The sequence below is a fragment of the Loxodonta africana genome, chromosome 1 (genome assembly GCF_030014295.1).
Source record: "Loxodonta africana isolate mLoxAfr1 chromosome 1, mLoxAfr1.hap2, whole genome shotgun sequence".
NCBI classification, from domain to species: domain Eukaryota; kingdom Metazoa; phylum Chordata; class Mammalia; order Proboscidea; family Elephantidae; genus Loxodonta; species Loxodonta africana.
The window spans coordinates 128,823,961-128,847,315 of record NC_087342.1 but is presented as its reverse complement, the minus strand read 5'-3'; positions in this window follow the sequence as shown (position 1 = coordinate 128,847,315).

The window sequence follows — 23,355 nt, the reverse complement described above, 5'->3', positions numbered from 1 at the left end:
TGTATTGAGGGTTGTCTTTCCCTTCATCCAAAGCAGTTCTTATCTACTGATTAATCAATAAAAAACTCTCTCCCTCCCTCCCTCCCCCCTTAGTAACCTCCCCCCTTTGTAACCACAAAACTATTTCTCAAGATCTTATAATAGTGGTCTTATACAATATTTGTCCTTTTGCCTCTGACTAATTTCGCTCAGCATAATGCCTTCCAGGTTCCTCCATGTTATGAAATGTTTCACAGATTTGTCACTGTTCTTTATCGATGCGTAGTATTCCATTGTGTGAATATACCACAATTTATTTACCCATTCATCTGTTGATGGACACCTTGGTTGCTTCCAACTTTTTGCTATTGTAAACAGAGCTGCAATAAACATGGGTGTGCATATATCTGTTTGTGTGAAGGCTCTTGTATCTCTAGGGTATATTCCGAGGAGTGGGATTTCTGGGTTGTATGGTAGTTCTATTTCTAACTGTTTAAGATAACGCCAGATAGATTTCCAAAGTGGTTGTACCATTTGACATTCCCACCAGCAGTGTATAAGAGTTCCAATCTCTCCGCAGCCTCTCCAACATTTATTATTTTATGTTTTTTGGATTAATGCCAGCCTTGTTGGTGTGAGATGGGATCTCATCATAGTTTTAATTTGCATTTCTCTAATGGCTAATGATCGAGAGCATTTTCTCATGTATCTGTTGGCTGCCTGAATATCTTCTTTAGTGAAATGTGTGTTCATATCCTTTGCCCACTTCTTGATTGGGTTGTTTGTCTTTTTGTGGTTGAGTTTTGACAGAATCATGTAGATTTTAGAGATCAGGCGCTGGTCGGAGATGTCATAGCTGAAAATTCTTTCCCAGTCTGTAGGTGGCCTTTTTACTCTTTTGGTGAAGTCTTTAGATGAGCGTAGGTGTTTGATTTTTAGGAGCTCCCAGTTATCGGGTTTCTCTTCATCATTTTTGGTAATGTTTTGTATTCTGTTTATGCCCTGTATTAGGGCTCCTAGGGTTGTCCCTATTTTTTCTTCCATGATCTTTACCGTTTTGGACTTTATGTTTAGGTCTTTGATCCACTTGGAGTTAGTTTTTGTGCATGGTGTGAGGTATGGGTCCTGTTTCATTCTTTTGCAAATAGATATCCAGTTATGCCAGCACCATTTGTTAAAAAGACTATCTTTTCCCCAATTAACTGACACTGGGCCTTTGTCAAATATCAGCTGCTCATACGTGGATGGATTTATATCTGGGTTCTCAATTCTGTTCCATTGGTCTATGTGCCTGTTGTTGTACCAGTACCAGGCTGTTTTGACTACTGTGGCTGTATAATAGGTTTTGAAATCAGGTAGAGTGACGCCTCCCACTTTCTTCTTCTTTTTCAGTAATGCTTTGCTTATCCGGGGCTTCTTTCCCTTCCATATGAAATTGGTGATTTGTTTCTCTATCACCTTAAAATATGACATTGGAATTTGGATCGGAAGTGCGTTATATGTATAGATGGCTTTTGGTAGAATAGACAGTTTTACTATGTTAAGTCTTCCTATCCATGAGCAAGGTATGTTTTTCCACTTAAGTATGTCCTTTTGAATTTCTTGTAGTAGAGCTTTGTAGTTTTCTTTGTATAGGTCTTTTACATCCTTGGTAAGATTTATTCCTAAGTATTTTATCTTCTTGGGGGCTACTGTGAATGGTATTGATTTGGTGATTTCCTCTTCAGTGTTCTTTTTGTTGATGTAGAGGAATCCAAGTGATTTTCGTACATTTATCTTATAACCTGAGACTCTGCCAAACTCTTCTATGAGTTTCAGTAGTTTTCTGGAGGATTCCTTAGGGTTTTCTGTATATAAGATCATGTCATCTGCGATTAGTGATAACTTTACTTCCTCCTTGCCAATCCGGATACCCTTTATTTCTTTGTCTAGCCTAATTGCCCTGGCTAGGACTTCAAGTACGATGTTGAATAAGAGCGGTGATAAAGGACATCCTTGTCTGGTTCCCATTCTCAAGGGAAATGCTTTCAGGTTCTCTCCATTTAGAGTGATATTGGCTGTTGGCTTTGCATAGATGCCTTTTATTATGTTGAGGAATTTTCCTTCAATTCCTATTTTGGTAAGAGTTTTTATCATAAATGGGTGTTGGACTTTGTCAAATGCCTTTTCTGCATCAATTGATAAGATCATGTGGTTTTTGTCTTTTGTTTTATTTATGTGATGGATTACATTAATGGTTTTTCTGATATTAAACCAGCCTTGCATACCTGGTATAAATCCCACTTGATCATGGTGAATTATTTTTTTGATGTGCTGTTGGATTCTATTGGCTAGAATTTTGTTGAGGATTTTTGCATCTATGTTCATGAGGGATATAGGTCTAAAATTTTCTTTTTTTGTAATGTCTTTACCTGGTTTTGGTATCAGGGAGATGGTGGCTTCATAGAATGAGTTGGGTAGTATTCCGTCCTTTTCTATGCTTTGAAATACCTGTAGTAGTAGTGGTGTTAACTCCTCTCTGAAAGTTTGGTAGAACTCTGCAGTGAAGCTGTCCGGGCCAGGGCTTTTTTTTGTTGGAAGTTTTTTGATTACCATTTCAATCTCTTTTTTTGTTACGGGTCCATTTAGTTGTTCTACTTCTGATTGTGTTAGTTTAGGTAGGTAGTGTTTTTCCAAGAATTCATCAGTTTCTTCTAGGTTTTCAAATTTGTTAGAGTACAATTTTTCGTAGTAATCTGAAATGATTCTTTTAATTTCATTTGACTCTGTTGTGACGTGGTCCTTCTCATTTCTTATTCGGGTTATTTGTTTCCTTTCCTGTTTTTCTTTACTCAGTCTAGCCAATGGTTTATCAATTTTGTTAATTTTTTCAAAGAACCAGGTTTTGGCTTTGTTAATTCTTTCAATTGTTTTTCTGTTCTCTAATTCATTTAGTTCAGCTCTAATTTTTATTATTTGTTTTTTTCTGGTGCCTGATGGGTTCTTTTGTTGCTCACTTTCTATTTGTTCAAGTCGTAGGGACAGTTCTCTGCTTTTGGCTCTTTCTTCTTTTTGTATGTGTGCATTTATCGATATAAATTGGCCTCTGAGCACTGCTTTTGCTGTGTCCCAGAGGTTTTGATAGGAAGTATTTTCATTCTCATTCCATTCTATGAATTTCCTTATTCCCTCCATAATGTCTTCTATAACCCACTCTTTTTTCAGGAGGGAATTGTTCAGTTTCCAAGTATTTGATTTCTTTTCCCTAGTTTTTCTGTTATTGATTTCTAGTTTCATTGCCTTGTGGTCTGAGAAGATGCTTTGTAATATTTCCATGTTTTGGATTCTGCAAAGATTTGTTTTATGACCTAATATGTGGTCTATTCTAGAGAATGTTCCATGTGCGCTAGAAAAAAAAGTCTACTTTGCAGCAGTTGGGTGGAGAGCTCTGCATAAGTCAATGAGGTCAAGTTGGTTGATTGTTGTAAGTAGGTCTTCCGTGTCTCTATTGAGCTTCTTACTGGATGTCCTGTCCTTCTCCGAAAGTGGTGTGTTGAAGTCTCCTACTATAATTGTGGAGGTATCTGTCTCACTTTTCAATTCTGTTAAAATTTGATTTATGTACCTTGCAGCCCTGTCATTGGGTGCATAAATATTTAATATGGTTATGTCTTCCTGATCAATTGTCCCTTTTATCATTATACAGTGTCCTTCTTTATCCTTTGTGGTGGATTTAAGTCTAAAGTCTATTTTGTCAGAAATTAATATTGCTACTCCTCTTCTTTTTTGCTTATTGTTTGCTTGATGTATTTTTTTCCATCCTTTGAGTTTTAGTTTGTTTGTGTCTCTAAGTCTAAGGTGTGTCTCTTGTAGGCAGCATATGGATGGATCGTGTTTCTTTATCCAGTCTATGACTCTCTGTCTCTTTATTGGTGCATTTAGTCCATTTACATTCAGTGTAATTATAGATAAATAAGTTTTTAGTTCTGTCATTTTGATGCCTTTTCATGTGTGTTGTTGGCAATTTAATTTTTCCACATACTTTTTTGTGCTGAGACATTTTTCTTGGTAAATTGTGAGATCCTCATTTTCATAGTGTTTGACATTATGTTAGTTGAGTCGTTACGTTTTTCTTGGCTTTTATCTTGAGTTATGGAGTTGTTATACCTTTTTGTGGTTACCTTATTATTTACCCCTATTTTCCTAAGTAAAAACCTGACTCGTATTGTTCTATATCGCCTTGTATCACTCTCCATCTGGCAGTTCAATGCCTCCTGTATTTAGTCCCTCTTTTTGATTATTGTGATCTTTTACCTATTGACTTCCATGGTTCCCTGTTATGTGTATTTTTTTTTTTTTTAATTAATCTTATTTTGTTTGTTTTTGTGAGTTTCCTATTTGGGTTGATATCAGGACATTCTGTTTTGTGACCTTGTATTGTGCTGGTATCTGATATTATTGGTTTTCTGACCAAACAATATCCTTTAGTATTTCTTGTAGCTTTGGTTTGGTTTTTGCAAATTCTCTAAACTTGTGTTTATCTGTAAACATCTTAATTTCTCCTTCATATTGCAGAGAGAGTTTTGCTGAATATATGATCCTTGGCTGGCAGTTTTTCTCCTTCAGTGCTCTGTATATGTCATCCCATTCCCTTCTTGCCTGCATGGTTTCTGCTGAGTAGTCTGAACTTATTCTTATTGATTCTCCCTTGAAGGAAACCTTTCTTTTCTCCCTGGCTGCTTTTAAAATTTTCTGTTTATCTTTGGTTTTGCCGAGTTTGATGATAATATGTCTTGGTGTTTTTCTTTTTGGATCAATCTTGAATGGGGTTCAATGAGCATCTTGGATAGATATCCTTTCGTCTTTCATGATGTCAGGGAAGCTTTGTGTCAGGAGTTATTCAACTATTTTCTCTGTGTTTTCTGTCCCCCCTCCCTGTTCTTGGACTCCAGTCACTCACAAGTTATCCTTCTTGATAGAGTCCCACATGATTCTCAGGGTTTCTTCATTTTTTTAAATTCTTTTATCTGATTTTTTTTCAGCTATGTCGGTGTTAATTCCCTGGTCCTCCAGGTGTCCCAGTCTGCATTCTAATTGCTCGAGTCTGCTCCTCTGACTTCCTATTGTGTTGTCTAATTCTGTAATTTTATTGTTAATCTTTTGGATTTCTACATGCTGTCTCTCTATGGATTCTTGCAACTTATTAATTTTTCCACTATGTTCTTGAATAATCTTTTTGAGTTCTTCAACAGTTTTATCGGTGTGTTCCTTGGCTTTTTCTGCAGTTTGCCTTATTTCGTTTGTGATGTCTTTAAGCATTTTGTAAATTAGTTTTTTATATTCTGTATCTGATAATTCCAGGATTGTATCTTCATTTGGGAAAGATTTTGATTCTTTTGTTTGGGGGGTTGTAGAAGCTGTCATGGTCTGCTTCTTTATGTGGTTTGATATGGACTGCTGTCTCCGAGCCATCACTGGGAAACTAGTTTTTCCAGGTAATCAGCTAAAAAAAAATGCAGTCAGATCCCTATCTGAATTCTCCTTCTGGCTCAGGGTATTCAGATGTTAATGGAGCCGCCTGGGGAGGGTGGGGGAGGGATCAGAGAGATAGGAGAGTAGTACCTCAGAATATAGCCAGAGTTGCTTGTCTTGCTTGGAATTACTATTATATCTGAGATTTCCATGGGGCGGGTCACCTATGTGTGCTGGCTGTGTGGAGATTGCCCCCGGGGGGTCTGGCCCACTGGAGTCACAGTCAGATCCTCTGCTGCCAGCCCCACGTCCAGCGTCAAGGTTCCCCTACTGGGATGGTGCACTCCCAACTCCAAAATCAATCCCTGCCTCCCAGGGACTCCCCGTCCCGCCAGCTGCGTCGCCACGCCACCCCCGTGAACCTGCTGGGCTCCCTCCGGGGTCAGCTCAGGAAGCGGAGCAGCTCCCCGCGCCTGTGCCTTGACCGCACTTCCAGGCTGGGACCCTGCTCTCCTGCTCCAAGACCAGTCACTGCCCCCCCGGGACCTCCCCCACCGGCCCCGTCGCCACTCTGCCCACACGAACCGGCTGGGCCCCCCCCGGGGCTAGTTCAGGGGGATTGAGCTGCTCCTCGCACTTATGCCATACCCGTGACCTGCCAAAATCCCGGCGGGATGGCTCCCCGGCTGGGACCCTGCTCTCCACACTCCAAGACCAGTCACTGCCTCCCGGGGACTTTTCCCACTGTCTGCGCCGCCACGCCGCCCGCGCGAACTGGCTAGGCCCCCTCCCGGAATGAGTTCGGTGGCCAGGGCTGGGCCCCTTGTTTGTGCCATCTGCCCCCCTGGGCTCTGCCCCAAATCGGGCGCCGAAGGTCACCTGACTGGTACGCTGGCTCCACGCTCTGAAAACAATCGCTGCCTCCCCGTATTTGTTCGTTCTCCGTCTCTAAATCTGTGTTTGTTGTTCAGGGTTCGTAGATTGTTATGTACGTGATCGATTCAATTGTTTTTCTGTGTCTTTGTTGCAAGAGGGATCCACGGTAGCGTCCACCTAGTCCGCCTTCTTGGCCCCACCTCCAAAAGGTTTGTTTTTAAGAAATTTCCAAGGATTAAAGAATTTAAATGCCAACGTACACATTTTAAATCCGTCTTATTTTTATTTTTGTTAGTGGTCAATGGTGGATTAGAAATTCATCAGCTTTGTTGTTGTTGTTAGTTACTGTGGAGTCAGTTCCTACTCATGGCAACCTAACGTAGACTGGTTCTGTGCCATCTTCATGATCATTAGTATGTCTGAATCTATTGTTATGTCTGTTGTGTCAATCCATCTCATTGAGAATCTTCTTTGTTTTTGGCCCTTACATACATACAGTAGAGGGTCAGGGAAAGAGAGGAGGAATCTCAATAAGATAGACTGACACAGTGGCTGCAAGGACGGGCTCAAGCATAGCAACAATTGTAAGGACTGTGCACGATTGGGCAGTGTTTCATTCTGTTGTAGATAGGGTTGCTACGAGTTGGAACTGACTCGAATGCAACTGACAACAACAGGCACATACAGATAGATATGTGTTTGAATCACAGCCTGAAAATTATATGACATTGAGCAAGTCATTTTGTTTTTGCCTGGTCTCAGTTTTCTAATTTGTAAAATTTGGCATATTGTTACGTTAAATAACTTTCCCAAAGGCACACACTGGTAGTGATTGGCTCAGTTGACCTTTGAAACTGTGAAGAGAAGGCTAGTATATATGAATACCCACTGCCGTCGAGTCTATTAGGAGTCATAGTGACCCTGTAGGACAGACTAGAACTGCCCCATAGAGTTTCCAAGGAGGGCCTGGTGGATTTGAACTGCTGACCTCTTGGTTAGCAGCTGTACCACTTAACCACTATGCCGCCAGGGTTTCCAGTATATATGAATAGTTCAAAAATAATCAGTTACGTAATACAGCATTTAACCAGATGTCACCTGTCAAGATATGATTTAGGGGCAGATGATCATTATAATGTTATAGATTTTCAGACAAGGGTAACAATAACTTGAATAGGAATATACAAACAGGCATCATAGTAAAGGTCATGTTTTTGTTTTGGACAAGAGGGAGTGAAGATATCAAAGAATGGAAGAACATGAATAAAAAATTCAGCTAGGAAATCACAAGATGTTTTTAGAGAAAAAGTGGTCAAACCAATATGACTGATTTTTTGGGACAGAAAGTTAACACTTTCTGAAAAGGAAGTGAAGCCATATGTGGACAGAAATACATGACAAGCTAAGAAATATTATAGATTGGTAGCAGCCACTAATAACGAAACCCATCTTTAAGAAAGAAATTTTAGCAGTGACGTCCATATTAGTTCTAAAACACCTGCTTTGTTGTTTGCCTTGCTTTTTCATGGAAATCACAAGTGCTACTTAGACTATTCATAAGATAAAAGCATAAATTTTCTGTCCCTGCTGGGATCAGTGTCTAAAAATCCACTTTGGGATCATTAAAATGAAAGGCTTTATACACGGTCTCTAATTCTAACAACAGCCTTGTGAGAGAGAGATTTTAATCCTCATTTAATGTATAACAAAATCAAAATGGAAAGATTTACAAATTTTTAAATTCATGCATTTCATATATGATGAAGCTAGGATGCAGACAGACCAATCTGACGGCAAATCTGCTTTCATCCATGCTATGTTATTAGGTGTTCCTCTATCTTTTGGGCAACTTACTATGTTTACTCTTTCTTTGCAAAATGTTTATATTTCCTTCCTGGTTTGTTATTGTCGTTGTTACTTTCCAGCCAATCAACCCTCAACCCATGGTGATCCCATGCACAACAGACCCTTGTGACCCACAAGGCTTTCATTGGCTGATTTTTGACAGTAGATAGCCAGGGCTTCTTAATAACTGCTAATACAGCACTTACACAAATCAAAAAGCATGACTAAAGGGATTATTCCATTTGACTCACTATTCAGTTAAATATAAAGATGATCTTTCTCTCCTCTCTAGGAAAATAATTATTCCAAGAAGAACCCATCACCTATGCACCAAACCCCTGCAAAATATTTATGCTCTAATTCTTTATTCCACATAGGGTTGCTATGAGTTGGAATCGATTCAATGGCAACAGGTTTCATTTTGGTTTTTGCATAGTATTTAAAAAATAGCAAGTATAGTGTTTAAGCAAAGAGGGAACTTTTTAATTATCTAATTTTAGTTTCTTACAGCTGGTAATTTCTCATATTGCAACAACAATAATAATAAAAAAGAAAATAGCACGCCTTCCATCAGCCTTTTCAAATGAGATGATAGTAAGATGGTAGAATTAACATAGAGTGTAAAAGATGATTATGTATTGGCTCCTATCAAGAGTCTGTTTCTATAAACCAATGGAAATAAGTAGGAGATAAGTGAAAAGAAAGATTTAATATTTTTATAAAAGATTAGAACTTTCTATTCAAACTCCAAATAGAGAGAGAAAGAAAGTTCTGGATGTTTATTTTGCTTAACTCTTAACTGCATTTGCTATTTCATAAGTTGGAAAAAGATGACATTCATCAGAAATGCACATTTTAGATACTTTCATATAGTCATGTATATGTGCATAAATTGACAGGGGCTGGAAAAAAAAATAAAAATCCTTACCTTATTCAGCATAATGGAATGTATGAGTCATTCTTTTTCTTCCAAAGCTTGTTCTCCTTCTTTGTTCCCTATGTTAGTCAATTGCAACATTCGCTTCCTAGCGCTTCGATGTGAAAAATTAGAATTATCGTGTGATTACATTCTTAAATCCTTCAGTCTGTATCCTACCAGGGTTTTTCTGAACCACTTCGTGGATTTTATGTCTCTGTACCATTTTTTCATCCTCTTTCCTCAGCTTTTATTCTGCCTTCCTCAGGGAATCAATCAAATAGATTCTGCCACATGACGTTTTTCCTCAAATTTTTTCATAGTGATTATCTCTTTCTCTTTTGCATCCTATCAATTTCTTTAAAATTATTTAACATTGCGTAGCTTGTTTAATAACCTCTTTTCTCTGTCTCTTAACCCCTCTTCCGTACTTTAAGATGCCTGAAAGGGTTCAATGTACCACATAAAAACTCAGTAACTCAGTCAGCATTGAATGGCTGGTTGAATATATATGTTCTTCCAAAGTAGAAATTAAAGAGGGGTAAATTAGTTTCAGAGACTGCATGGGCTTATTTTTTAAATTAAAATGCACCATACGATTGCCAAATAGTTTTCTTACCACCAAAAATAGTAAAAGTTCAGAGAAAGTGTGATTTGGCTTTACATGTTGTTGTTAGATGCCATTGAGTCACTTCCGAGTCATAGCGACTTTATGTTATAACGGAATGAAACATTGCCCAGTCCAGTGCCATTCTCACAATCTTTGCTATGTTTGAGCCCATTGTTGCAGTCACTGTGTCAGTCTATCTCATCGAAGTTCTTCCACCCTTTTGCTAACCCTTTCCGCTTTACCAAGCATGATGTCCTTCACTAGGGATTGGCCTGATAACATGTCCAAATGAACCTAGGTGAATTTTCACCATCCTAGCTTCTAAGGAGGTTTCTAGCTATACTCCCAAGACAGACTTGTTTGTTCTTCTAACAGTCCATGTAATTTTCTTCGACAAAAATGTAATTAGAATGTGTCAATTCTTCTTCTGTATTTTTTATTCATTGCTCAGTTGACACATGCATATAAGGTGATTGAAAATACCGTGGCTTGGATAGGCACACCTTTGTCCTCAAAGTGTCATCTTTGCTTTTGAACATTTTAAAGAGATCTCCTGCAGCAGATTTACCAAAAGCAATGTGTCTTTTGTTTTCTTGACTGCTGCTTCCATGGGTGTTGATTGTGGAGGCAAGTAATGAAATCTTCGACAACTTCAATGTTTTCTCTGTTTATCATGTTCCTTGTTAGTTCAGTTGTAAGGATTTTTTTTATTCTTTATGTTGAGATGTAACCTGTGCTGAAGATTGACGTCTTTGATCTTCATCAGTAAGTGCTTGAAGTTCTCTTTACTTGCAGTAAGCAAGGTGGTATCATCTGCATGTGCAGATTGTTAATGAGTCTTCCCTCCAGTTCTGATGCTGTGTTCTTCTTCATATAGTCCAGTTTCTCATATTATTTGCTTAGCATACAGATTGATTTAATATGGTGAAAGGATACAACCCTGACACACATCTTTTCTGATTTTAAACCAAGCAGTATCCCTGTGTTCTGCTTGAATTACTGCCTCTTGGTCTATGTACAGACTCTGCATGAGCACAATTAACTGCTCTGGAATTTCCATTCTTAACAATGTTATCTATAATTTGTTATGATCCACATAGTCAAATGTCTTTGCATAGTCAATAAAACACAGGCAAACACCTTTCCGGTATTCCCTGCTTTCAGCCAAGATCCACCTGACATCAGCAATGACATCCCTCATTCTACATTCTCTTCTGAATCCAGCTTGAATTTCTGGCAGTTCCCTGTTGATATACTGTTACAGCTGTTTTTGAATGATCTTCAGCAAAATTTTGCTTGCATGTGGTATTAATGATATTGTTTCAAAATTTCCAGTCCTTTGGATTACCTTTCTTTGGAATGGGCAGGAATATGGATCTCTTCCAGTCAGTTGGCCAGGCAGCTGTCTTCCAAATTTCTTGGCATAGATGAGTGGGTGCTTCCAATGTTGCATCCATTTGTTAAGCATCCCAATTGGTATTTAGTCAATTCCCAGAGCCTTGTTTTTCACCAATGCCTTCAATGCAACTTGGACATCTTAATTCATTATCATTGGTTCTTGGTCATATGCTACCTCCTGTAATTGTTGAAGTCAACAAATTATTTTTGATATAAAAACAACCAAAAACCGAACCCATTGCTGTCAAGTCCATTCCAACTCATAGTGACCCTATAGGACAGAGTAGAACTGCCCCACAGGGTTTCCAAAGAGAAGCTGGTGGATTTGAACTGCCAACCTTTTGTTTAGCAGCTGTAGCTCTTATGTAGCTCTTCATGTATAATGTTATCGATATCAAACCACAATTCTTCTGGTCTTTCACCATTAGTATTCCATGCATCAAATCTATTCTCGAAATGGTCTTTAAATTCAGGAGAGATATATTTAAGGTCACACTTCGACTCTCTTGAACTTGTTTTAATTTTCTTCAGCTTCAACTTGAACTTGTATAGGAGCAATTGATAGTCTATTCTACATTCTGCCCCTTGCCTTTTCTGACTGAGGGTATTGAAATTTTCCATCTTCTCCTTCCATGGATGTACTTGATTTGGTTTCTGTGTATTCCATTCAGTGAGGTCCATGTATGTAATCATCATTTATGTTCTTGAAAAAAGTTATTTCCAATGAAGAAGTCATTGGTCTTGCATAATCCTATCATGTAGTCTCTGGCATCACTTCTATCACCAAGGTCATATTATCCAACTACTGATCCTTCTTCTTTGTTTCTAACTTTTGCATTGTAAACACCAGGAATTAACACATCTTGATTGCTCGTTTGATTGATTTCATACCGGTTTAAATAAAGACATATATATCAATATACTCCTATTATATTTAATATTTTATATGCAGTCAATCACTAATTAATGAGATTGTATCTGAAAAGATTGTTGGGTGTGTCTACTCAAAGTCATATTTCTTAGCATGTCTGTAACATTTTAAAATTTGTTCTTTTAAAGTTAAAAACCTCGATCAGATCATTACCTTGTTATTCTTATGCTCAAAAAACTTTAAGAGTAACAAGTTCAAAGTATGAAACAGCAATGACTTGTAACGTGGAAAAGAACTTGTAAAGTTGCAATTTGGAAAAGCCAAATAGCAACTCATAAGGTAAGATACAATGTATAACAGAGAAAAGCTCAACAAAGACCACAGAAAATATTGCCTTTCAAATTAAAGCACAAATAATAAAGAAATTTCTTCCATCTTGACTTTTAGAAAACTGAGATATGAATTTCACAATATCTGATATAAATTTGAGTTCCCTAATTGCTAAAAGTACAAATAGAAAAGTGGAGCTGCTCTACTATATTTTTTTCTTCTCTCTTTTTTTGAAACAGCATATAAAGTTTTATTTTCTGACAGGGAACGTTCAGCTTCTTGACATTCTCAGCTTCTTGGCAGATGTACTGTTCGGGGACAAGGCCCAAGGAAAGAACAAGTCTCCTTCCTAGGTCCTGGTACTGTCAGTTCAGAAAAAGAACCCCAAGGCTATGAACCCAGGGTAGAGACAGCATCTGCAGATATCTTTCTTAAATGCTTTAAGATAGCAATAAAATGCAATGAAGTGGATGTTTTGTTTTCCTTTTTATGTTTGTGTTTTGTTTGTTTGTTCTTGCTTTGAGTTACAGATATAGTCTAGTTGAACATACTAAGAATACAGTAGAATAAAATTACTTGTTATTCCCTAAAAGATATCGGAAGTTTATTTCATTAATATAAAATTTTGTGTCATTTTTTTTTTCAGCTTCAATCACTGACTGTGCATGCTTCCTTAAATAAAAGAACTGTTTTCATATGAAATATTTTAGTGATACATGCCCTGGCATTGGAAAAAAAAAAAAATCTTACAAAGCATTCACTCATCCCTGAAGTAAGGAAAAGCACAAAAAATTAAATGCTCATGGTTTGAAATGTTCTTTCTAATTTTGCCAAGTTGGACAGAAATAACATAATTTATGTAAGTGTCCACTCTTACTATTAAAAATGTAGTCTGTAGATTAAGACCATTGACACCATCAGGGAGCTTGCTAGTAATGCAGAATCTCAGGTCTCATCCCAGACCCAATGAATTAGTATCTACAGTTTCATAAGATCCCCAGGTGATTTGTATGCTCATTAAAATTTGAGAAGATCAGTCAAGTGAATGTGGATGGTCAAGTGAATGTGGATGGGAAAGGCAAAACATTTCAAAGATCTCTTGCTGACCACATGAAATGAGTTAAAGTACCCTGGGTTCTGTGTAAAATGTGAGTAAAAATAAAGTATGGCTATGAAATTTGCTGAACACAAAGGAAGGACAAAGACATTCTAAAAACTGTCTAATAAAACAAATCAGAGGAACTAGCAGACACTCACTGAAGCCAAAGCCCTTGTAGTTTTCCAGAGGTAGGGAGTTTGAGTTTGTGTTTTTCCAATATTGTAGTAATAAAAGAATTTTGCTGGCGTTCTTACTCTCTGAGAGACAACAAAGCCAATTCAATATTATTCTTCATGTTTTTCTTGAGCCAGTGATTGTTAAACAAATAACAATCAGACTTTCGGGTCAACTCAGAAGAGAGATTCTGCCATCTCATCTGTTTATTTTGCATCGGAAAACATATAAACACAAGGATTTTGCTTTAAAAAGTTCTACCTTTAGAATACAAGGTAACAAATGAAAGAAAAAATGGTAGACTTCACTTTCCTATTTGACAATTACATCTTAAATAAATGGACCGCCATATTGTTCCTTGGTGTTAGGTGCTTAATTCAAGCCTCGTATTATTCCGAATCAAAATTAAATAAATAAATCAACTTATAAGTGAATGAAACAACCCATGAATTACTGACAATTAGAATAAAAGTTTCTTCCTACCAGAAATTATTCCATCCTCATAAGTTCTGCAAGAAATTAGATGAAATACATTTGATGAAAAGCTTGGTGAAAAAAAGGGAAGTCAAAGTCCCAGAGATGTTGATTTCAATGCATAAACCTGAACACATCCCTCACACAAATTCTCACTTTCTTGAAATGTGTGTGACACCAATCAAGCACCTCTTCTACCACATTTTTTTTCTAAAGTGAACCATTGTCATGGATTGATTTGTGTCCCCCCAAAACATGTGTCAACATGGTTAGGCCATGATTCCCAGCGTTGTGTGATTGTTCTCCATTTTGTGATTGTAATTTTATGTTAAAGAGGGTTAAGGTGGGATTGTAACACCCTTACCAGGTCACATCCTTGATCCAATGTAAAGGGAGTTTCCCTGGGGTGTGGCCTGTGCCATCTTTTATCTCTCAAGAGATAAAAAAGAAAGCGAAGCTAGCAGAGAGTGGGGGACCTCATACCACTAAGAAAGCAGTGCCGGGAGCAGCATGCATCCTTTGGACCTGAGGTTCCTAAGCTGAGGTGCTCCCAGACCAAGGGAAGATGGATGACAAGGACCTTCCTCCAGAGCCAACAGAGAGAGAAAACCTTCCTCTGGAGATGGTACCCTGAATTTGGATTTGTAGCCTACTAGACTGTGAGAGAATAAATTTCTCTTTGTTAAAGCCATCCACTTGTGGTATTCATGTTATAGCAGCACTAGATAATTAAGACAATCATATAATAGTTGAATTTGGAAAAACATAAGATTCAAATCTTTCCATGTATTATCCAACTTGAGGAGACAATATGGGACATTACAAGTTTTTTAGTTTTCCTTCTTCTTTTTTTTTTTTTTTTTTAAATAAATCCCACCACATTTTAATTTTGTAGGAAAAAATCATTTAAAATTCATAGAAAATACTTGCCTATGAAGACAAATATAAAAATGGCAAATATAAATAAATCCCTATTATAAATTTGGTTGACTCCTTTTGCTAGACTATTAATCTGTTAATACTGTTCTTCCCTGTCTTATACCCTAGTACCTAGGCTCCTCCACCCTCTTACTCTCTTTGAGTCCTCTCTGTTCTGTTCCATTCTGACACCAACTGCACAAGTAAAACTTTTTCCTCTGACCCTCACCATCAGATCTCATAAATTAAAGGGTGATCTCACAAGTTAAAGGGTGCAGTCCTCCAGATGGTGTAGTCTACCCAGGACTTCAGATGCCAGTGACAAGTTTGGGAGCCCCCACAATACCTTCACCTCTGACCTGTTGGCTACAAATTTGGGAAGTCCATCTACCCCTTCAGTATGCCAGCCATAAGGTTGAGGATCCCCAGGCCCCTTCAGTTCTGCTGGCCCCACTACTCCCTTGGGTTTGATAATTAGCTAACATGACTCTCAGAACTCAGGCAAATGTTGTATTTATGATTACAATTTTATTATAACAAAAAGGATATAAACAAGCAAGGCTTCATAGGGTTCCCAGGTTGGAGCTTCCATGACTCAAAGGATATGGTATCCTCCCAAGAACTGATATCTTTCCCCAACCAGAAAGTCCAAGGAGCTCTCATGCCCAGAGCCTTTATGGGGGTCTCATTTGTTAGGCATGGCTGATTGAATTCAACCTCCAGTCCTCCTCCCCTGGGGTCAGACTGATATCACCTGGTGGATCTTTCTGCCCTGGCCAGCGCCCAACCAACAGCCATCTCATTAACATAACAATGGTTTCAATCCTATGGGAAATCCAAGGGTTTTAGAGGTTCTGTGTGTTGTGTTAGAAACCAGGAGCTCTGGAAGTGCAGTGTTCAAGAGCCATACTGCTAACTGAAAGGTCAGCAGTTTGAATCTACCAGCCATACCTTGGAAACACTATAGGCCAGTTCTACTCTGTCTTGTGAGGTAGCCATGAGTCAGAACTGACTTGACGCCAATGGTAACAGGTCTTAGAAACTAAGGACAAATACCAAATTCTTTGAGTTAATTGTGTGTCCCAAAGTCCCCTTCTGTAAATCTTTTGACTATTACTGACTAAGTCACTTGCAATGCTACTAAATCTCCTCCTTGACAAGTGCCTCTGCTACTGCTGTTGCTTCTGCTAATAATGGTGGAAAAACAACTATTAAAATTGTACATATGTATATCTATCTATCTGTATCTATATCCCTGATGGCACAGTGGTTAAGAGCTATGGCTGCTAATCAAAAGGTCAGCAGTTTGAATTCACCAGGTGCTCCTTGGAAACCCTATGGGGCAGTTCTACTCTGTCCTGTAGATTTGCTATGAGTGGGAATCGACTCAATGGCAATGAGTTTTTCATTTAATATATATACATATATATTATATTATCTATTATATACAAAACCCACAAGAACACTGTGATGTAGACATAATTATCTTTATTTTATACCATTTATAGTTGAATAATCTATCTCTCAAAAGGTTTAGGTGAATTTTCTACTGTTACCCAGTTAGTAAAAAGCATTTCAGCTGTTTTTGAAGCAAAGGTTTGTTCAATGTCAGCACCTGAGCCATCAACATTACTTTCTCACAATTTACCTGCTCTCCCATGTTTGAGTTGTGTGCTTTTAGATTCATTCTGGAAAAAGTCTTTTGCACCAACTTTGATCAATTGGTAGAAACTATCCAGAATTTGGGGTCACAAAGATTTATATTTTTAATTTGTTTTAATGCTTGTACATTCATACGTAGTTGTAAGAAATAATGCAGAGAAATTCTATGTACCCTTCACCCAATTTCCCCCAAAGGTAACATCTTGTGGAACTACAGTACAATATCACAACTAGGAAATTGGCAATGTGAGAAACTGTTTTAATTCTCCTGGAATCCAAATTTTTGGGTCCATGGAGTTGGGCTGGCCCACCCCTGCCATTTGCCCTTAGTTGTCCTTTTGACCCTTGAGCCTTTAAGAAACTGGTTTTCCTGGAGTCAACTTCAGATCAAACAATAGTCTACTAAGCAGTAAGTGGGTACCATTTGGCCTTAGGCATTGAGGTTTTTTGGAGAATTATCTGTGTGCAGCCAGTTTCCAGAAGCAGGAACTCTAGGCTCTGACTGGAAGCTGCATTTTAGAATATATAACATGCCCTTAATGACTCTGTATTTACAACTGAATGACCCTGAAGCTCTAAAAGTGCTCTGAGATACCAACATGGCAGGAATTTACTATGACTCTCAGGAGGCTCCTGCCCAGATCCCACCTATATAACCTGCTTTTACAATTTCTGATTCAGAGCACATTTCCTGTATCTTCAGGCTGACACTGCCCAATTTGAATCGTAATAAAGATACTCAAAATAAAGGTATTCTATTACACTAATATTTGGTGTTTCTCTGCCCATTTAGGTTTTTGACAATTGATATCACCTATTTTTTTATTCTGGGGTAGGGAACCCTGGTGGTGTAGTGGTTAAGTGCTACAGCTGCTAACCAAAGGGTCGGCAGTTTGAATCCACCAGGAGCTCCTTGGAAACTCTATGGGGCAGTTCTAACTCTGTCCTGTAGGGTCGCTATGAGTTGGAATCGACTGGATGGCACTGGGTTTGGTTTTGGTTTTTGTATTCTGGGGTAAACCTTTCAATCCAGGTGTGAGAATCTCATCGTATAGGTCTAAAGAGAGACTTCCCTAAACTTCTCAAGTTTTCTCCTTCAATTCAAATGAAAAGTTATTTGTTTTTAAATGAATAAGCACAGATGATTCTCTGATATTAAAGGCAGCATTATTGGTTTTTAAACCTGTACGGCCCCATGTCATACATCCATTTCTTATTTTCTTAGCCAATAAATAGAGGTAAATGGGAAATTATAATAATATTCAGAAATATTCCTGTTTAGTTTATATTTTTACAAAATTAATATTAAATGTTATTATTAACAATAATTATCATTTCAGCATGGAATATATAGCACTTCCATTTCTGAGTTATATATGTAATTAATATTTGAATGTTTACAGCAATATAAAAATTATTTTTTAATTAGAAATAATAGTATAAGTGAAAAAAGATAGAAAATAAATATTTTAGAAGGTGCTCATGTATTGCACATATTTGCCAGACTCTGAAAAATTCAAAATTGGCACAGAAAGTTTCCCAAGATGACTTAATCTTATCATAAGGGAAAACATCACAAAGTTTAGTAGAGCAAAAAGAAAGTTTTTATTGGGCATATATTCAAAAAGACAAAAGTGGGAAGCAGACAAGCATGCTGCCAGAGCTAATGTCTACCCAAATCCAAGGAAATATTATAGAATAAGCAAGAATGGGAAAATGGACAAGCATGCTGCCACACCTATGTCTGTCTGAGTCCAGAGAATATTACGGAATAGACAGAAGTGGGAAAACAGACAAGCATTCTGCCACAGCCATGTCTGCCTGAGTCCATTCTTAATGTGCATTTATTTTTAAGGGGAGATGCATATTAGAGGTGTTAGTTACCTCAAAGGTAATTTAAAACTAAAGGATATCTTATTTATCTAGTGCTGCAGCAGAAATACCACAAGTAGGTTGGCTTCAACAAACTGAAGTTTATTCTCTCACAGTCTAGTAGGATAGAAGTCCAAATTCAGGGTGTCAGCTCCAGGGGAAGTCCTTCTCTTTCTATAGGCTCTGGAGGAAAGTCCCTGTCATTAATCTTCTTCTGGACTAGGATCTTCTTAGTGCAGTCCCAGGTCCAAAGGACACACTATGCTCCCAGTACTTCTTTCTTGGTACTATGAGGTTCCCCTGTCTGTCTGCTCACCTCTCTCTTTTACATCTCGAAAGAGATTGGCTCAAGACACAATCCAATCTTGTACATTGAGTCCTGCCTCATTAACATGACTGCCACTAATCTCAACAACATCATGGAGATAGGATTTACAACACAGGAAAGTCACATCAGGTGACAAAATGGTGGACAATCATACAATCCTGGGAATCATGGCCTAGCCAAATTGATACACATATTTTTTGGGGGACACAACTCAATCCACGACACAGGATAAGTATATTACTGCTCAAAGTGTTTCATTCATTTTAAATTACAGAAAATAAAGCTAATGAGGTTGAGTTCCTTTAACTCGTTAAAAAAAAGAAAAAGCCAGTACTGGTTACTGGTACATTAAATGCAAAATTCTTTCACCTTAAAAAGTTCAATAAGATAGCCATCAACATAATAAACTCAAAACATTTGTACACATGTTTGTACGGTATAGGGGAGGTGGCGTTGGAAGAAAATTTTAAGTTACCTCTGTATAATTCCAGGTCATATGCCCATTTCCATAAACCTCCTGGAAAGGAGTGAAGCATGTGAAAGTGTATAAAGTACTTGAACAACATAAAAGGAACTACCGAACTCATTGGTAGTTGAGTGGATTCTGGCTCATGGAGCCCCATGTGTTACAGAGTATAACTGCTCCATAGGGTTTTCTTAGCTGTAGTCTCTGAGGCAGCAGATTGCCAAGGCTTCATTCCATGGTGTCACTCTGTGGTTCAAACTGCCAACCTTTAAGTTAGTACTGGAGTGCAAACCACTTGCACCACCCGAGGACCTCAAGATTCTGAAATTAAAGCAGACCATTCTACATCCAGAACTGTATGCTTCCAAAGCTCTATTCGGTTTATAAATCTTAAAAAATTTGATTATCTCTTTTTCCAGTTTACTGCAGATTAGAAACTTTGGTTAGATTAGAAGCAATAAACTCCATGTGGGTGGAGGTAGTGAGGGGTGTTGATGAGAGGCTCTGACAGCATTGAGAAGTGACAGCTGACAGCCTGACATTGAGGGATAAAGAAACTCCTAAGCATCTGCAGAAATGTGCTGTGCGTTTTAGCATAGAACAAGAATGGCGATACATAATGATGGTGATGAGTCACCAAGAAAATGGCTACATTACGTGCTATGTCCTCTGCTGAAGAAGGAAGTGAAATGTGTTCTGCTTTTTTAGAGGAATTTCTTTAATTTTTTTTTTTTTTTTTAAATGAATCATTGGAATCTGACGGGACAAACTGTGTTTATTTAGAATATTCACGTATATAAAATGTGATCTCGTGATAAAGGACTCCCCTCCCCCAACCTTTCTGCTTCCTTAGAATTTTATCCTGAAACAAGTTAGGTTTGTAAAAACATATGGGCCCCAATCTACCAAAAATCTGGTTTTGAATTTAAGTTCCATTTCTTAGTTAAATGCGTGATTGAGGGTAATAGAACCTTTTTGAAGTTGAACATTCTCATCTATAAACTCAAGATTTACTTATATTGTAGGATTTTGGTACAGATCAAGAAGTACATGGAAGTGAAAGTGAAGTCACACTGATCAGTTATGTGATAAAGTAGTGGCTGATATTCATGCCAGGCCTTCTCTTTAGGTAGTTGAGAGAATTTGAGATTCTGGAGAAATTTTTTAAAAGACCAAGGTCTAACGAGCCGCTAACTCTAAAGAGATTTTACTTTTTAAAGGTAATTGCTTAAAAAGCATGTAATATAGGACATTATTTTGACTCCAGGACATATGCCCATCACCCTAAACCCTTTGGAAGACAATAAAATACGTCTTGGAAGTGATTAAAACATCTGAACAACTTTTAAAAAACAACAAAAAAACACCTATTGCCGTCGAGATGTGAACAACTTAAAAGGACCTACAAATTCCTACTTGGAAGCTCAATTCTGCCTGAAAAATCTTAAAAAATTGGGTTATCCATTTTTCCAGTTAACCATAGATGAGAAGCAACAAACTAGATGTGGGAGGAGATAATGAGGGGTGTTGGTTAAAGGCATTCTGACAGCATTGAGAAGATCCAGCTGACAGCCTGACATTGAGGGATACAGAAACTGTTCCAAACTCACACATCGCCATTTCTTGGAGATGATGAAGGATTAGAATGTTAAATAATTTCTAAAGATACTTCAATTCATCTCATCCTTTAATCGTGACTTTCTGGTGACATTTACCAGTGTTCAACTTGAAGATGAGAAAGAGGCAGTTTGATGAGGAGAGGGCAGTGGATGAGTACTGTTTCTTCTCTCTCCAGGTTTCATACAGTAGCAAGCTGATGACAAAGAGTAACAGGATATATGTTTTAAAAGAATGCTATCAATGCTCAAAAGTCAGTGTCTCATCATCTAGTGCTGCTATAACAGAAATACCACAAGCGGGTGGCTTTAATCAACAGATATTTATTTTCTCACAGTTTAGGAGGGAAGGCTTTCTTTGTCAGTTCTAGTGGAAGATCTTTGACTCTTTCAGCTCCTGTCTCTCACCATTTGTCTTTGCTTCTGTGCCTGATCTGCTCCCTTTGTATCTCAAAAGTGATTGGTTTAAAACACACGCTACGCTGATATGGCCTCATTAACATAACAAAGAAAACCCTATTGCCAGATGGGATTACATCCACATATATAGTGGTTAGGATTTACAGCACATATTTTGTGAGGGGACACAATTCTATCCAGACATCCAGTCATACCAGTTTTGGTTGAGAAAGTTGGAGTACTTACCAAACATTCTGAAATTTGTCTGAAAGAGCATACACATTTAACTATAGATTTCATAAGTAATGCTGAAGAGGGAACTCAAATAGGTGATTCCTACTACTTATGAAAATTTGTTGTTACTGTTACAACTTCCTTCATTTTTCTCACTTTTGAGGAGAGGGACTTTGTCTTTCTAAAAATTTTACTGAAAAGACAGTGTTCTTGCAAATTAAGTCAGAGTTACATAAGTGCAGTAAGATGCTAAAGGAAGGATTTACACTTCACCCTCCCACTTAACTGTCTGCAACGGTAGAAATGCTATATGCTGTGCTGACCAATGGTAGCCCTTAGCCTCATGTAGGTACTGAGCATTTCAACTGGGGTAGTGTGACCAAGGAATCAACTTTTAAATTTTATTTAACTTTACTTGATTTAAATACAAATGGCCACATGGGTCTTATGGCTAAAGCATTAGTACAGACCATCATATGATTTATAAATGTCAAAATCATCCAAACTAACAGAAGACTTTTAGAATTTAAAACCATGTAAAAAAAGTTTATTTATTTATTATATATAGACTTACTTAATGTACAGAACCCAAGAAAATCTGATAGGATATCATTGCAGTTAAATGTAAGGAAAATTATATCAACAGCTATAAAAGTTTTCCTCTCTCATTCAGCCACCTGCCCTAAAACTGGATAGCATTTTCAGGGCACCAGATGAGACACTGAGACATCTACTGTTGGTGTTTATGCAAGAGAAAGACCCATCAGAGGATTAGAATGAAAACATTTTTTTCTAAGATAAAGGAAATAATTTTTTTTTTTTTAGAGAATCAATGATTCCAGTAAAGACATTATTTATTTTAATAGTAATCTTTATTATTTTAGGTAGGCATAGGTGATATCATAGCAAGAGAGTAGGGAATTCTCTTCAGAGAAAAAATAGTGGATCAAGTCCCCATCATTCTTCTCAGAATAACAAAACATAAAGATATGTGTTTAATTAGTTTTTTAAAGAATGGCTTTTAAAGAGGAAAAATACAAGTAAATATTAGACCTAGTACACTAATTTATAATTTTAATTTGTTTTGTTGACTAATATTAAAATACTATTATAACGTTGAAGCCTGGTGACACAGTGGTTAAGAGCTTGGCTGCTAACCAAAAGGTTGGCATTTTGAATTCACCGTCCACTTCCTGGAAACCTTATGGGGCAGTTCTACTCTGTCCTATAGAGTCGCTATGAGTCAGGATCAACTTGATGGCAACAGGTTTATCATTACAATTTGAAGATAGATTCAAAGTAAATACTTTTAAGACAAAAACACATATTATATGCGATGAATCATTTAATAATACATGAAATGCATAGATGTTAAACAGGAGAAGATGTGACTGATGTCGTGACATGCTTTCCTAGACTAATAGAGAAAGTGTTTTTCAATTTCAGAGTGTATGCTCACCCTTGTCTGTTTCTTCATTTTAAACACTGTTTTATTACATAATTATGAAGTAACACATGTCTGCAATTTGTTTTAAAGAAAATACACATAGGACTAGTGATAGTGTTTAGTGGGCACATGTTCAATCAGGGTAAAATTTCTTCTTCAGTGATAACTCCTTTGGATTAGGTAATAGAGTCACCATAATAAAACTGATCGATTGAGTTTATTTTGATCTTTCGTTGCTTGGTTTTAGTTTATACAAAATACGTTCTTTGTGTCTCCCAAGAGAATCTGAGAAAGTCAAAGCCTTCAGTTATAAAAATAATCACAAAAATCAGAATGAGAAAGCATGGGTTATATTTATTTTCTGATATTTGATTACCTTATATAATAAAA